Here is a 13887-nt window from a genome sequence, read left to right on the forward strand (position 1 = left end):
AATAGAATAAGAAATTGCTTGTAATCTATAATACCTTCTTTTAGACTTGTCCAATCCTTTAGGGTAGTCACCTGTAAGTAAATAGTGGATCATTTTTTTGGATCCAATCAGGTTCAGAAACTGTGCTATCACCTGTTGCATTTGTTTCTTCATCAGAGGCAACATCCTCTTTTTCATTTGTGAGTATAAGGGTAACTTGTTCTTCTGTTTGATGGTTGTTTTCTGCATCTTCTGCCATTTGTTCACATAGACCTTTTCCTCTAACCAGTTTTATTACTTTAATGTCAACATCATACTCCATAACTCTGTTTATCCATCCTGCCCTCTTATCATTGATGTCTTTGTTAAGCAAAAATTCCTTAATTGTAGGATGAGCTACTTGCAGATGAATTTTATTATTGGACAACATGTGTCTGAATTTTTTGAGGCTCCTAATAACTGCAAGTACATGCTTTTCTACGAAGGAATATCTTACCTCATAGTCCTACAATATATGGCTGAAAAATGCAATTGGCTGCTCTTGTCCTTCTTCATTTTGCTGACAGAGCATGAATGAGATAGTATCAACACCTCCAAAAGAATATAGTATGAAGTCTTATCAAAATTTGGATTAACTAGTGTTAGGGCTGATGCAAGTTCCTCTTTGATATCTACAAAACTTATGGTACCTTCCTTGGTCCATTTGAAAACCACATTCTTTTTAAGCATTATTTTTAGTGGCTGCAATAATGCTAAGATGTTGGGTATAAATCTCCTAACAAAATTAATTCTCCCTATAAAACTTTACAAGCCCTTTTTATGTGTTGGAAGTGGCAATGCTAGAATAGCTATAATTCTTTCTGGGTCTATTGAAATACCTTCCTTTGATACAATGTATCCCAAAAGCTTACCTTCATAAATAAAAAATATGATCTTTTTTGGATTTAGTGAGACTCCAAACTCTCTACATCTTTCAAAAATCTATCTTAAATGATCAAAATGTTGGTCAACACTTCTTGAAAAAATAATAATATCATCTAGATATACAAGCACAAATTTATTAATAAACCCTTTGAGAACCATATCCATTTCTCTCTAAAAAGTGGCTCCTGCATTAGACAGTCCAAATGGCATCTTTCTATATGCCATTGTACCCCACTTAGTTGTAAATACAGTTTTATGTTGATCATCTTCCTTTAGTACTAGAATCTGATTATAACGTGAATATCCATCTAGTAAGGAAAATCTCTAAGAACCAAGAACCACTTGCAAAATCTACTCCATGGAGGGAAGTGGATAATGGTCCTTAAGTGAAGCAATGTTCAGATCACGAAAATCAACACATAACCTTATTTCACCATTTTTCTTTCTTATTGGTACAAAATTGGAAACCCATGAAGTGTGCTTAATAGGATAAATGACATTACCTTCAATGAGTTTGTTCAATTCAACCTTCATTAAATGTTCAAGCTTGGGATTCAGGGGTCTTTGTTTCTATCTGATTGGCTTTGCATTTGGTTGTAACTCAATAGTATGTTGAGCAAGTGCAAGGTTAAAAATCTTCAAGTCTCTATACTCCCAAGAAAAAATATCATTAAATTCTTGACAAAGTGAAATTAAAGCTTGCTGTTCTGAACTATTACATACTTTCCCAAGCTTGAGCAACTTGTTATCATAGATCTGAATTTTCTCAAAATGATCTTGCTTGATTATCATGCTATTTTATCTCTTCTAGCATGATCATCAGAACTGAAAATTGATTCTAGGGTGGCTAGACCCTTCAGTACTTTCTTTTTTTTGAGCTGCACTATCTGATCATCATACTGTTGCTGCCATTTTTATTTATTTCCAGCAGTAAAATATGTTTCTTGTATTAAGAAATTGATGATATGTTCATCGCTGTCAAACACTGGCCAATTTGTTATATTATCTGGTATAGATGGTCTAACTACCACTTTGACATACTATTGTATATGTACATTTCTAAATCAACAGGAACATCATATTGGGCCCCTAAAGAGGTTAACATATCAGCATGTTTATTTTGGTTCCTTGGAATTGATAGCAAATTAAAAGCATCAAAATCCTCTATTAAATCCCATGCTCTATGCTTGTACATTTTCAACAAATCATTTTTTGTTACATGCAAATTTCTAATCTGATTTGTTACTAATTCAGAATCACCATATACTTGCAAGCATTTGATACCTTTCTTTCTGGCCCATTCTGGGCCATGAATTAGAACTTCATATTCTGCAACATTATTTGTTAGACTGAAAGTGAATCTGAAAGCTGAATAATACCTTTCTCCCTCTAGTGATATCAGCATAGACCCTCCACCTGCAATGGTTTTACTCCTTGAACCATCAAAATATAATTTCCAAAGTTGATTACCTTATTGTTTTGGTTCTTTTTCCTTTCTTAATCAGATTCGGTATAATTGCATCATGTTCATGAATTATATAGACTCCTAGCTCAACTTAATCTATGTGAACAAGAGGATCTATTTCATGATTTTTAATTGCCCAGTTGTCTAAATTGATATCTAATATATCATCAATGGGTATATTAGGCTCTTTAATCAGAATTGGCTCTTCTTCCTCTTGGATAACTAGATTTGCATTTATGGGACTTGCCACATATGATTCTAAATGATCCCTAGCTAATGGCTCAGATTTAATGGTTACTTTGGTACCATATCTAGTTCTGAAAAACATATGAGACCAGTTAGATGATAGATAACCACCTAATTTGGCTGTAAAGTCCCTGGATAAGCATATTCCAAAAACAACTGGTAAGTCTATCACATAGATATCTTGAGGAACTGATAAATTAGGACAAGCATGCATTGTGAGTGGCAGATCTTTAATCACACCACTGGACTTAATTGATGACCCATCTAACTGAACAACACCTTTTGACAAAGGTTCAATTGTTAGACCTAGTTGATCAACTAACTACTTAAGCGTAATTGAGCTACTAGCTCTTGAATCTATCATGCAGTTTTGCAATAAATGATCTCCAATCACTAGGGTAACATAGAAAGGTGGTGGCTTAATTTCTTTGGCTACTTAAACTTTTTTATCATCATCAGCAAGGGCTATATTAGGCTGATCTAAATCAGCATCAATTATTGTAATTTTGGCTATAGCCTCTTGCAATAAATCGGTTTGCCCAGGAATTTTTAATGCATCAAACATAGTAATATTGATAGGTGCTTTCTTCATCTAATCAACTATATTAAATACAGTTGTACCAAATTTTTGCTATACTCTTGGGATATTCTAAGCCTTAGAGTTTTGTGCCTGAAGTGGCTGGTTCTATCCTCCAGGAAAAAATTGAACATTAGGGGTCACTAGAGTTGTTGTATCAGCTTGCTGTCCTGTAGCAACAAGCAGTTTTCCTTTATCAGAAGACTGTTTGGAAGGACCAGCTTGTTGTCCTGCAATACCAACTTGTTGTCCGACATCTAATTCTCTCTTTTTTTCTAGGATTTGATGTTATTGATGTACATGACTGATTTTGTCCTTGAGTACCATTTATGCCACAAAATTCATTAGTTTGCCAATTAACTAATGCAATATCGGGCTCACCTTGCTGATTTTCTTGATTAATTTCATCTTGAGGATGATGTTGATTCCCATAGGTGTTTTGTAGCATTAATACCTTACACTAAGGTGTCTGAGGGCATGTCAACTAATTAAGAGGTTGATGACATGGAAAACACCAATCAACATCCTGAACCATATTATTCTGAACCAGAACAATCTCCCTAGAATTTGAGGCAATATTTGGATTATAGGGCTGATTAGTCCTATTATTATAATTCTTGTTCTGATAAGGCTGCCTATTATGTTGATTTTGTTGGTAAGGAGGTTGATAGGGTTTATAATTTTGCCCTACTTTATTTTCAATAATGACCAATTTATTACCAAAACCCTGCAAAGTCTTTTGCATGTGTTGATTATTCTCATTAAAATTATTCAGAATCCCTTTTAACTCCTGAAATCATTATTTGGGACTTGGGTAGGAATAAAAGATGGAATTTGTTGGCTTTGTTGATTTTGGTGATTCATGAAAGGCAAGACAACAACTATGGTATGGGGTACAACGAAAATATAAGGTTGTATTTCTTTAAAAAAAGGCATAAGGCGCCTTGGGGATATTTTCCCAGCTTGAATCACTATTTAAGGCCTTTAAATGATAGATGAAAGAATGGTCATTTGTAGGCCTTACCACTTGTGGAATGCGATTCAATGTCTTCTATAATTGGTTGTTGAAGTCATTTATGTTCTCATAAGGTTCTCTCTTGATAGTAGTAAGCTTCTCAATCAGAGAAAAATTATCTGATTTGTCTTAAAAGTGCTGATTTAGAGAAGCTCCCAATTGATCCCATGAATTGATTGATGCAATTGGCATTGATCTGAACCATTCTAGTGCTTTCCCTCTGAAACTTGTTGCTAATAGCCTAATTGCTACATCCCCATGTGTGATTTGATGAAACCCACATAAAGTAGCTATATCCCTTATATGCTCAACTGTTGTTACCTGATTTTCTCCAGTGTAATTTGGCAAGTTTTTCATAGAAGCAGCTGGAATATCATTGTAATTAGCCAGAACTAGAGGAATACCTTGGTTAAATGGCATGAATGGATGGTTCCTTGGTGGATTGAGGGCCATTTGAAATGGTTGAACTAGCTGAACTAGTGGTATTGGTTGCACTACCAAAACTGGTGATTGATCACTTGAAGAATCTGATTCTTCAAATTGATATGCAAAAAGGGGGTTTGAAAAAGCTGCAACTTCTTCTATACTTATGAAATTTTTAGAATTCACTTGGCTGGTAGAACTATCAGTATTTTGCAATGCTTTAACTCTCTTTTTGATAATTGGCAACTATACATGTTTTGTAGGATTGGATTTTGATCTTGTCTGTCTTATATGCTATAATACTGATATGATTTTCTAGATCTTTAGAGTCACTAGGTACTTCCAAATTCACCTCAAAAGGTTGTAAAAACTACTATAAGTACCCAAACAACATAAAATATGGTATTCGTATGAGCTGAAATAGATCAACGTGTTCCATCAGGCATGCCAAAAATTGTTGTCACGAAAGATGCACCTGCTTCTGCAAAGCAAATCAATACTAGTGCTTATGCAATCCTATGCAACATGGAAATGAAACTCGAGTTGTGGGTAAACTCAGAAAGAGAAATGAATTTCTGGGTTATGGGCCAACTCCCTTTGAAATACCTCCTAAAACTAATGATGGATATGGAAAAGAGTAAAAAGTGATTGGATTGGCTTAAAACTAAAATTATTCTAGAAGGTGATGCACCAAAACTCTGATGATAAAACTATCATGACTCACAAAAATCTATCAAAACTTCTTCTTACACAAAATAAATAACTTTCCCCTCACATGTGCATTTCTCATAAAGGTTAAGTAGTTAATAAACTTGGAAGGAAGCTTAACTTCTCAACACAAATTTACTAAATCCTGCAACACAAATTAAGACCTATGATTATGAAAGAAGTAATAATGCATGCACACTAAGAAAAGAAGGATATTCAAGGTTTCAGATGAAACACAAAAATATTCCTATCAAATCCATCATGAACAAACACCATTATCAAGGAAAACTTATGAAACTCTGCAAATAAATGGAGTCTTGCTAAAAATAATATAACTAAAAAATTGTTGTAAATCTCTATATATCAAAGTATGAGCCACAAACCTCTGAAATTTTTTTAAGGAAAGAGAAAAACAAAGGCAAGAAATGAGGAAATTATAACAAATTTTCCTCTATATACAATAATAAGGCATGCAAACTCTAAAAGAATGAACTGTACTCCTAAAAAGGTCAACTCTAGTCTGAAAATCCAAGCACAAGGAAAGAGCCTGAAAAGTAGGTGCCAAATCTGCATGAAAAGATGCAATAATGCTACCAAAAAGTCCTCTATCCAACATGCAACCCCAAGAGACTCTCAAAATAGCCTCCAACTACTAATAACTACCCAAAACCACCTCTGGACTACTATTGAACTGACCCACTATCGAATGCATGTGTGTATAAAGGGAAAATAGATTAAATATTAAAGTTAGTCAATAATGACTTAGCTTTTAATATTTATTACATATATGCAACTCATCCCTTATTTTATGTGATAAATACTATAAGTGATTTCATTATACTATCACTTTAATATTTATTTTATTTTTCAGTTGTGCATACATGCAACAGAGAGAACTTAAGTGCCAATATTAATTATTTTATTCTAGTAAATAGAAGTTCTTAAATAAAGATTAAAATAATCTTTATATTTTCTTTTGTTTCACTTCTATTTATATGAATAAAACAATTAATTATTTATTATTATATTTATCATATTAATAAATGGCATGTGCAACTATTTCTTTTTATTATTTTGCCATTATTAATAAATTAAATATAATAATAATAATACAAAAAAAACATGCACTTAATAAACAAAGGGTTTTAAGCCTCGTACGACTAGCATGACAATTAGGACTTTTAGTCCTAATGGGAGTCAAGAACTTGACCACTTACAATATAATAGACAACAACTTAAATTAAAATAATTGAAGCCCATTAAAATCATCGATGAAAATTAGGGCATACTGAGGTAAAAAGGTTCAAAAAAACTAAAATCATTCATTTGCATCTTTGTCTTCGAACAAACTGCTTGTGTTGGTCGTCATCCACTCTAACGGTTCGAACTGAGGAATTTTTGCATGATTATGTGCACTAAACATGAATCTCTTGAGTCGGGTATACGAGTATGCATGATTTTTCATTCTATTTTAAGTAATATTTCCTTCTCGAATGAATGGATGCACAAGTTCTATTTTTTTTTGCATGCCCTTGACTTAGGGTTTTTGCTTGGGATTGTTTATTCATACATTTCTTTATGGACTCGGGATTCTTAGTTGCATACTTCTATGTTTCTATTGAAGGCATATATGAATAATATTGTGGTTATAGATTATTAATTGTTGTCGTAGGGTTTGATGACATTATAGCTCCTCTCAATACTCTAGTCTTGGGTATGAATCCTGCATGATTATTCAGTGAAACCCTACCTTAGGGTTTGATGGTGCTCACAAAGATGCATCTCAAACTTCTTGCATTCTATTTACTACTTTTTCTTCAAATGTATGCTTTGTGGCCCTTAAATCTACCAGTTGTATGGGTTTGAGACCTCTTCATTTGATAAGGGTTTTGGTATTCTTTTGAGGGTTAATCTTGACCTGCCACTGTCTTTTGAATTTTGGACTGAGTTATCCTCCATTATGATATTGAAACAAATCAATATGACTTCATCTTTGATCTTTGTATGTATTGTAAATAGTCAATCCTATGGATTGTACTTTGTTTCTCAATATCATATTGTTAATAATAGTAAAGAGAACTCAAAATAATGACACTAAAAGAACCTAAATATTGTTAACCCAAATTCCTTCATCATGATTACCTGGATTTAGCAAGACTACTCCCCTGGTTCACCTCCATGCCTTACATTCTAACAAATGACCATGATAAAGTAAACTGCTATCACTTTTCTTGGTAAGGATTTTTGTGTCAAAATTTTCATCTTAAGCTACTATCTCCAAATTGTCTCTATGAATGTGACTTATAGTTTGTTATTGGGACTGTGCGGAAACTGTGTATTGTGTTTATCAGTAACATGTTTTTGTAATTCCTTATGACTATAACTGGTGACTATATTGTGGATTTTTCTAGTTCTTGTTGATTGTACCAGTGAGTTTTGTCCCTCTATTCTTGATGTTGCTCTAACCATCACTCCCCTCTGAATATTTAGTCTATACTTCTTATGCTTTTGACTAGACTACACTCTTGTGACTATCAATATTTATCCTTCAATCTGATTATGCCCATTATTTTGAAGACACCCATGGCTACTATTGTTGTAGATGACTATTATAAGGTTGTGCATATTGAAGTAATGTTACTGTTGTTTATCATTTTTTTTAAAACAAATTTCTTGTGTAAAGGCTAGGACTGTAACCTCTGAGATTTTTACTCCTTATTGCTCTATGTATTGCATTGCAATCTTGGTCCTCATTATGCCTTATGACTTCCTTAAATATGTTAAGGACTATTATTTTGATAAGTGCCATTGTGGGATGCCTTTAATAGTCTTTATATCTTTGATCTTTTCAATGTACTATTCCAAAGCTTTTGAATGAGCCAATACAATTTGCTCATCAATATCACTATCTAGATTGTGATTTGTCAAGATAATGTAATTGGACGATGTTTTGACCTTTGATCTTACTATATTGGTGCTCTTATTGTTTTACATGGATGCCCACTCACTATCATATTTCTTCTAAATGAAAAAATAATATTCATTATTCCTTAATCATTCTATTGCATAATATTGAGGACTTTGTAGCCTATCTGTAATAGATTGTGCTATCTAAGACAATCTTTTGTCCTTTGTGCTTTTGTAACAGTGTCCCTACCTAAGTGTGATCAATCACTTTTCAATAAACCTTGAATATTGTCTTTGCGTTGAGTATTCATGGTGCTTTACTATGATAACTTCTATGCTTACTGTAATGTGTTTTGAAGCTCTTATTGTCATTTCATTGTCTTCACTGTTATTATCATGACTGCATTATCTACATTCTTTATTGGAGACTATCGATATGATTGTGACATGCATCTTTCTTGGGGTGTTCTATACTTGTGTGACCTGTATTTTGTCCAAAAAATATAACCTTTTATACAGTTTAGAAACACTATGATTCACTAATGGATGTCAACTATACCTTTATGACTGATAACTGGGTTGTTGCTCCGTGTAAGTTCTGAAATGAATCTTCTCCATAGTAACTACTATAGATACTCATTTACTAAATACTCTCTTTCTATACAATGAGTTTATTACAATCATGGATATGCTTCTCCTTCAAAGTGTTTGTCACTAGACCTAAAAATATGAACGTGCTTTCTGTCCATAGAATTGTCCTTGAATGCTTTAACCTTGGATGCATGCCTATCACTGTTTCAAATTTTGACACTACATATCTACTAGGTTGTTATCATTGAAAGGATAATTACTATTGTTTCAACATTTCTTTTATGATTGACATGCTCCTTATCATCGTCTTTTGTACTTAATCATTATTAATTGCTCTTTATGCTACATTTGATGTCTGAGAGGCACTGTGATATTCCTGATTTTAACTGTCATAATCTTGAAGAGACTGCACTTACTTTATGTCTAATCTTTGACGACACTTATAGAACATCATTGTTTATGGATGACTGCTAGTCCTTTGTACATTATTGTTCTTTACTCACTTAAATATCATACATAACAAAGAATACTCTATTCTTAAACTATTCATACTATATGTCTTTCTTCTATCAATGATGATTGTATGGATCTTTTTTGCATGACTATCATACATTGTCTCATGCCTCTGTATCATGAAGATGTGACTTTCAAGGAGAATACAAAGGTAGTCTACATGTGATAGGGCCACTTCTCATGGTTGTCATTGATATTTGCCCAGCATGATCTCTATCACATCTTTTCTAACCACAAGGCACTATAAACATGTTGTTCTCTATTCTCTGTATGCATGCTAAGGCTATTATTTTTTAGTCTCTAATTCATAGGATTGGTATGATTATACTTGATGATCACTGTGCATTAATTATATTTTCGTGAGAAAAGGTTTGAATTAATGCCTCTTTCATTTTTAAGTGTCTATTGATCTGTGGGTGGTCAACCACTGTCTGACTGTGATATCTTATTGATTGAGATGATTGTTTCCTATTGTCAATTTGTCATCTTTGTGGTTGTTCTTGACTATTTGAGATACCTTTTGGTCTGTTGATAATGCTTTGTAATCTCTAAATGCACTTGTTACTTAATCATACAATCGCTAGTACTAAATGTTGCATGATTGTAATGGCTATAAGCTAGTATGATTATCTCTCTATTAACCATTAGGGCTTCTTAATGAATTCATGAATGACTGTAATAATAGACTTGAAGCTATATTTTTATTGCTATTACAACCTTTACTATCTTATTTCATTAATGAACCTTTTTTTGGACTGATTATAACTGTCATGGCTAAACTTCTGTAATGTTCATTTTTTACTTCCATAATCATTCATATGATGGTTCTAATCATCTATTGACCATGGGATGCAGTTGTATTCATTGTAGTATGTGTTGTCATTGAATGGCAACTTTTCCTATCATTGAGTGATAATACATGGAACTTTGGATACAATTGTGTTCCTATTTAGTAGCTAATTAGTGTCACCCTATGAATAGTGACATGTATGCTGAGCTCAACCACTTCGAGAGCCCATTTTAACTCACATACATGATATTTCTAAAATGAAAACCTATATCTTCACATGAAGAAAAGAAGTTAGAAAAAACAAGAAGCTCACGAAGCTTCTGATGAATTTGATTGATCAATGATTCTCTTGCTCTTTTGTTCTGATTCCTTCCTTCTATAGTCTGATATACATGTGTATGAGTAGATTTGTTAGAGAAAATGAGATGTTGAGCTCTAACACACATGTACTTCACCTCTTGCAGGCACTCTAGGAGCACTAGGAGCATGAAAATACAAGATACAACTTGATCCCATCAATGATTCGTCATTGAAAGGCAATGAAAGATCCCCTTTTCTCTCTTTTCTATTGATCCATTTGTATATCATTCTATTTATTGTACATTCTCAGTCATACCCACGGCTTGTGTGGGTCCTTACACATTTATGTAAATGAAAAGTTTCTTTCATATTCAGTTTTAAATGTACATTATTGAAATACATTGCATTCTGAAAAAAATTCTTCATTTGCATATTTAAGTTTAAATAAATGATGAAGTACAAGAATTTATTTTGTCTACCTCCCTTTCATTTGATGTGTAAGGCCGATCATAAGCCTATCAAATTTTGACGGTTCAAAATTTAGATAATAGTAAGCATCTAATCCATAGACTTCAACAATGATGTATGGTCCAAGCCAATTAGGACTGAATTTTCCTTTTTCCTTAGGTCATGTATTCATGTTGCACTGATTCTCATAAAGTGCTAAATCACCTACTAATAAGGAACGTTGAACAAATTTATCATTGTAACTCTGTTGTAGAGTTTTATGATATGCTTGAATATTACCAAGAGCGTTTATGCGTTGTTCATCAAGCATCTCAAGTTGTTGGAGCCTTTGTTCTCTATAGGAATCATCATCCATTATACCCTTAAGAGAAACTAGTAAAGATTGAATATCTAACTCCAAAGGCATAATAGCATTAGCACCATAAACAAGATTATAAGGAGTAGAACCTATAGAAATACGTACACTCATTTTGTAAGCCCAAAGAGCGTAGATTAACTGAGTGTGCCAATCCTTACCATGCTTGTTCATAGTTTTATGAATAATTTGTTTGATTATTCTATTTCAAGATTCGTCTTGACCATTTGAATGAGGATAGTAGGGTGTAGAAAATTGGTGTTGAATATGATATTTCTCAAGAAATCTCTTCATGTATTTGTTTTTAAATGATGTTCCATTATCCAAAACCAAAGCGGAAGGTATTCCGGATCAGGAAATGATGTTATCTAAGATGAATTGACAGATTACTTTGACGGTAGTAGATTGAAGAGGAACTGCTTCTACCCACTTCGTAAAGTAATCAGTAGTGGTTATGATGAAAGTATGTTCTTGAGATGAGGGAGGAGATATTTTACCAATGAGATCAAAATCCCACATAGAAAAGGGCCAAGACACTACTTGAGATCGAAGTTCGTAGGAAGGAGCATGGATCAAATTTCTATGTTGTTGACATTGATGACATTTTTCTAAAAACACAAAGGAGTCTTTTTCCATGGTTTTCCAATAATATCCCATTCAGAGAAATCTTTGGACTAATGATCTACCCCCAAAATTCCCCCCGCAAGGACCTAAATGTGTTTCCTCAAGAGCAATAGGGATTTCAGATTTGTTAAGACATCGAAAGAGGAGACCATTATAACCCCTTCTATAAAGAACATTAGAAAGGATAATATATCTAGCGGCCAACTTGCAAATCCTAGCCCTAACATTCTTGTTTTTAGAGTCGGGAAAGGTACCATCATTCAAATATCTCATGATATGCGAGTACCATTCATCAGATTCTATAACACAATAATATGTCACATCACTAGGATTGTCTACAATAGCCGGGGTAGTGAGGTTGTGAATAGTAAATTTAAGATCTACCAAGGGGTCCTCTAAAGATACAAGAGAGGCCACACATGCCATTGCATCAACAATGTCGATTATCTTTTCAAGGAACAGGCTCCATGGTATAAGAATCAACCTTTTGCAACAAGGATATAGCTAAATCTCTATATTGTGATAATTTATCTTGCTTAGATTGGTAAATTCCTATCACTTGTCTTATGATTAATTGAGAATATCCATAGATATGTAGATGTTTCACATTTAATGCTAAGGTTTCTTTAATTCCACCTATAAGAGCCTCATATTCAAACAATGTTATTGGTACACAAGAAATTGAGATGATATGATAGAGGGATAGGTTTCTTTTTAGGAGAGATTAAGACAACACCTGTCCCCAATCGTGTATGACACCTAGAGGCTAGAGCCATCAAAATATAATTCCCAAGTTTCATCAACCTCAACAGAGAGAATGCATTCATCAAGAAAAGACTCTTGGCTAGGTATGGAGAAAGGCAAAGGAGCCTCACTTAAGTGGTCGGGAAATGCTTGACCTTTTATTGTCCTCTGCGAAACAAACTTAAGGTCAAACTTGGTCAACATCATAACCCACTTGGCTAAGCATCCTGAAAGATCAGTTTTGGAGAAAATATGCTTTAGAGGATCAAATGTAATGATAACATGAACTTCAACATTCAAAAGATAATGCCTTAATTTTTGGGTTGCAAAGACTAAAGCAAGACATTGTCTTTCTATTGCAGAATATCGAACTTTGTAATTAATAAAGTGTGACTTATGTAGTAAACCGGACATTCTCTACCATCCTTATCACATTGTGCCAATAATGTCGCAAGAGCATGAAGAGAAGCAATTGTGTATAGAAGAAAAGGTTTGGAAGGGTGTACGGTTTGAAGAATGGGAGGATTGGCCAAATATGTTTTTAAGTCTTCAAATGCTTGAATACAATCCCCATTCCTTTGAAAGGTGATATTCTTTTTAAGTAATTGGTTGAAGGGAAGGGTGAAGGGAAGGGTACGATCCGCAAGTTGAGAAACAAACCTACGAATAGCTTGAATCTTTCCTTGTAAAATTTTTAGTTGGAAAGCACTTTTAGGAGGTGGCATGTTAACAATAGCATCTATCTTCTTTGTGTCCACCTCAATTCCACGATGAAAGACTATGAATCCTAATAGTTTTCCACTATCCACACCAAAAACACACTTTATGGGATTCAAGCGCATGTTGTACTTACAAATTCTTTGAAAGACTTAACAAAGGATCTTAACATTATCTATGAGAAGAATTCATTTAGCTAAGATGTCATCAACATAATATTCTAAAATTTTATGCATGTAATCATGGAAAATGAAGGCCATAGCATGTTGATAGGTAGCGCTTGCATTTTTCAATCCAAAAGGCATTATAACCCAATAAAACATGCCCCAAGGGGTGTTGAAAGTAGTTTTGAATTGATCTTGAGGATTAATGAAGATTTGATTATATCTTGAGAAACCATCCATGAAGGATAGCAAAGCATGGCCTATTATAGAATCTACTATCATATCTATATTTGGGAGAGGAAAGTCATCCTTCAAAGAAGCTTTATTGAGATCTCAAAAATCTGTACACATCCTAATCTTGTTATTAGATTTAGCCA

This window comes from Cryptomeria japonica, chromosome 3 (assembly GCF_030272615.1).
Source record: "Cryptomeria japonica chromosome 3, Sugi_1.0, whole genome shotgun sequence".
Classification (NCBI taxonomy): Eukaryota; Viridiplantae; Streptophyta; class Pinopsida; order Cupressales; family Cupressaceae; genus Cryptomeria; species Cryptomeria japonica.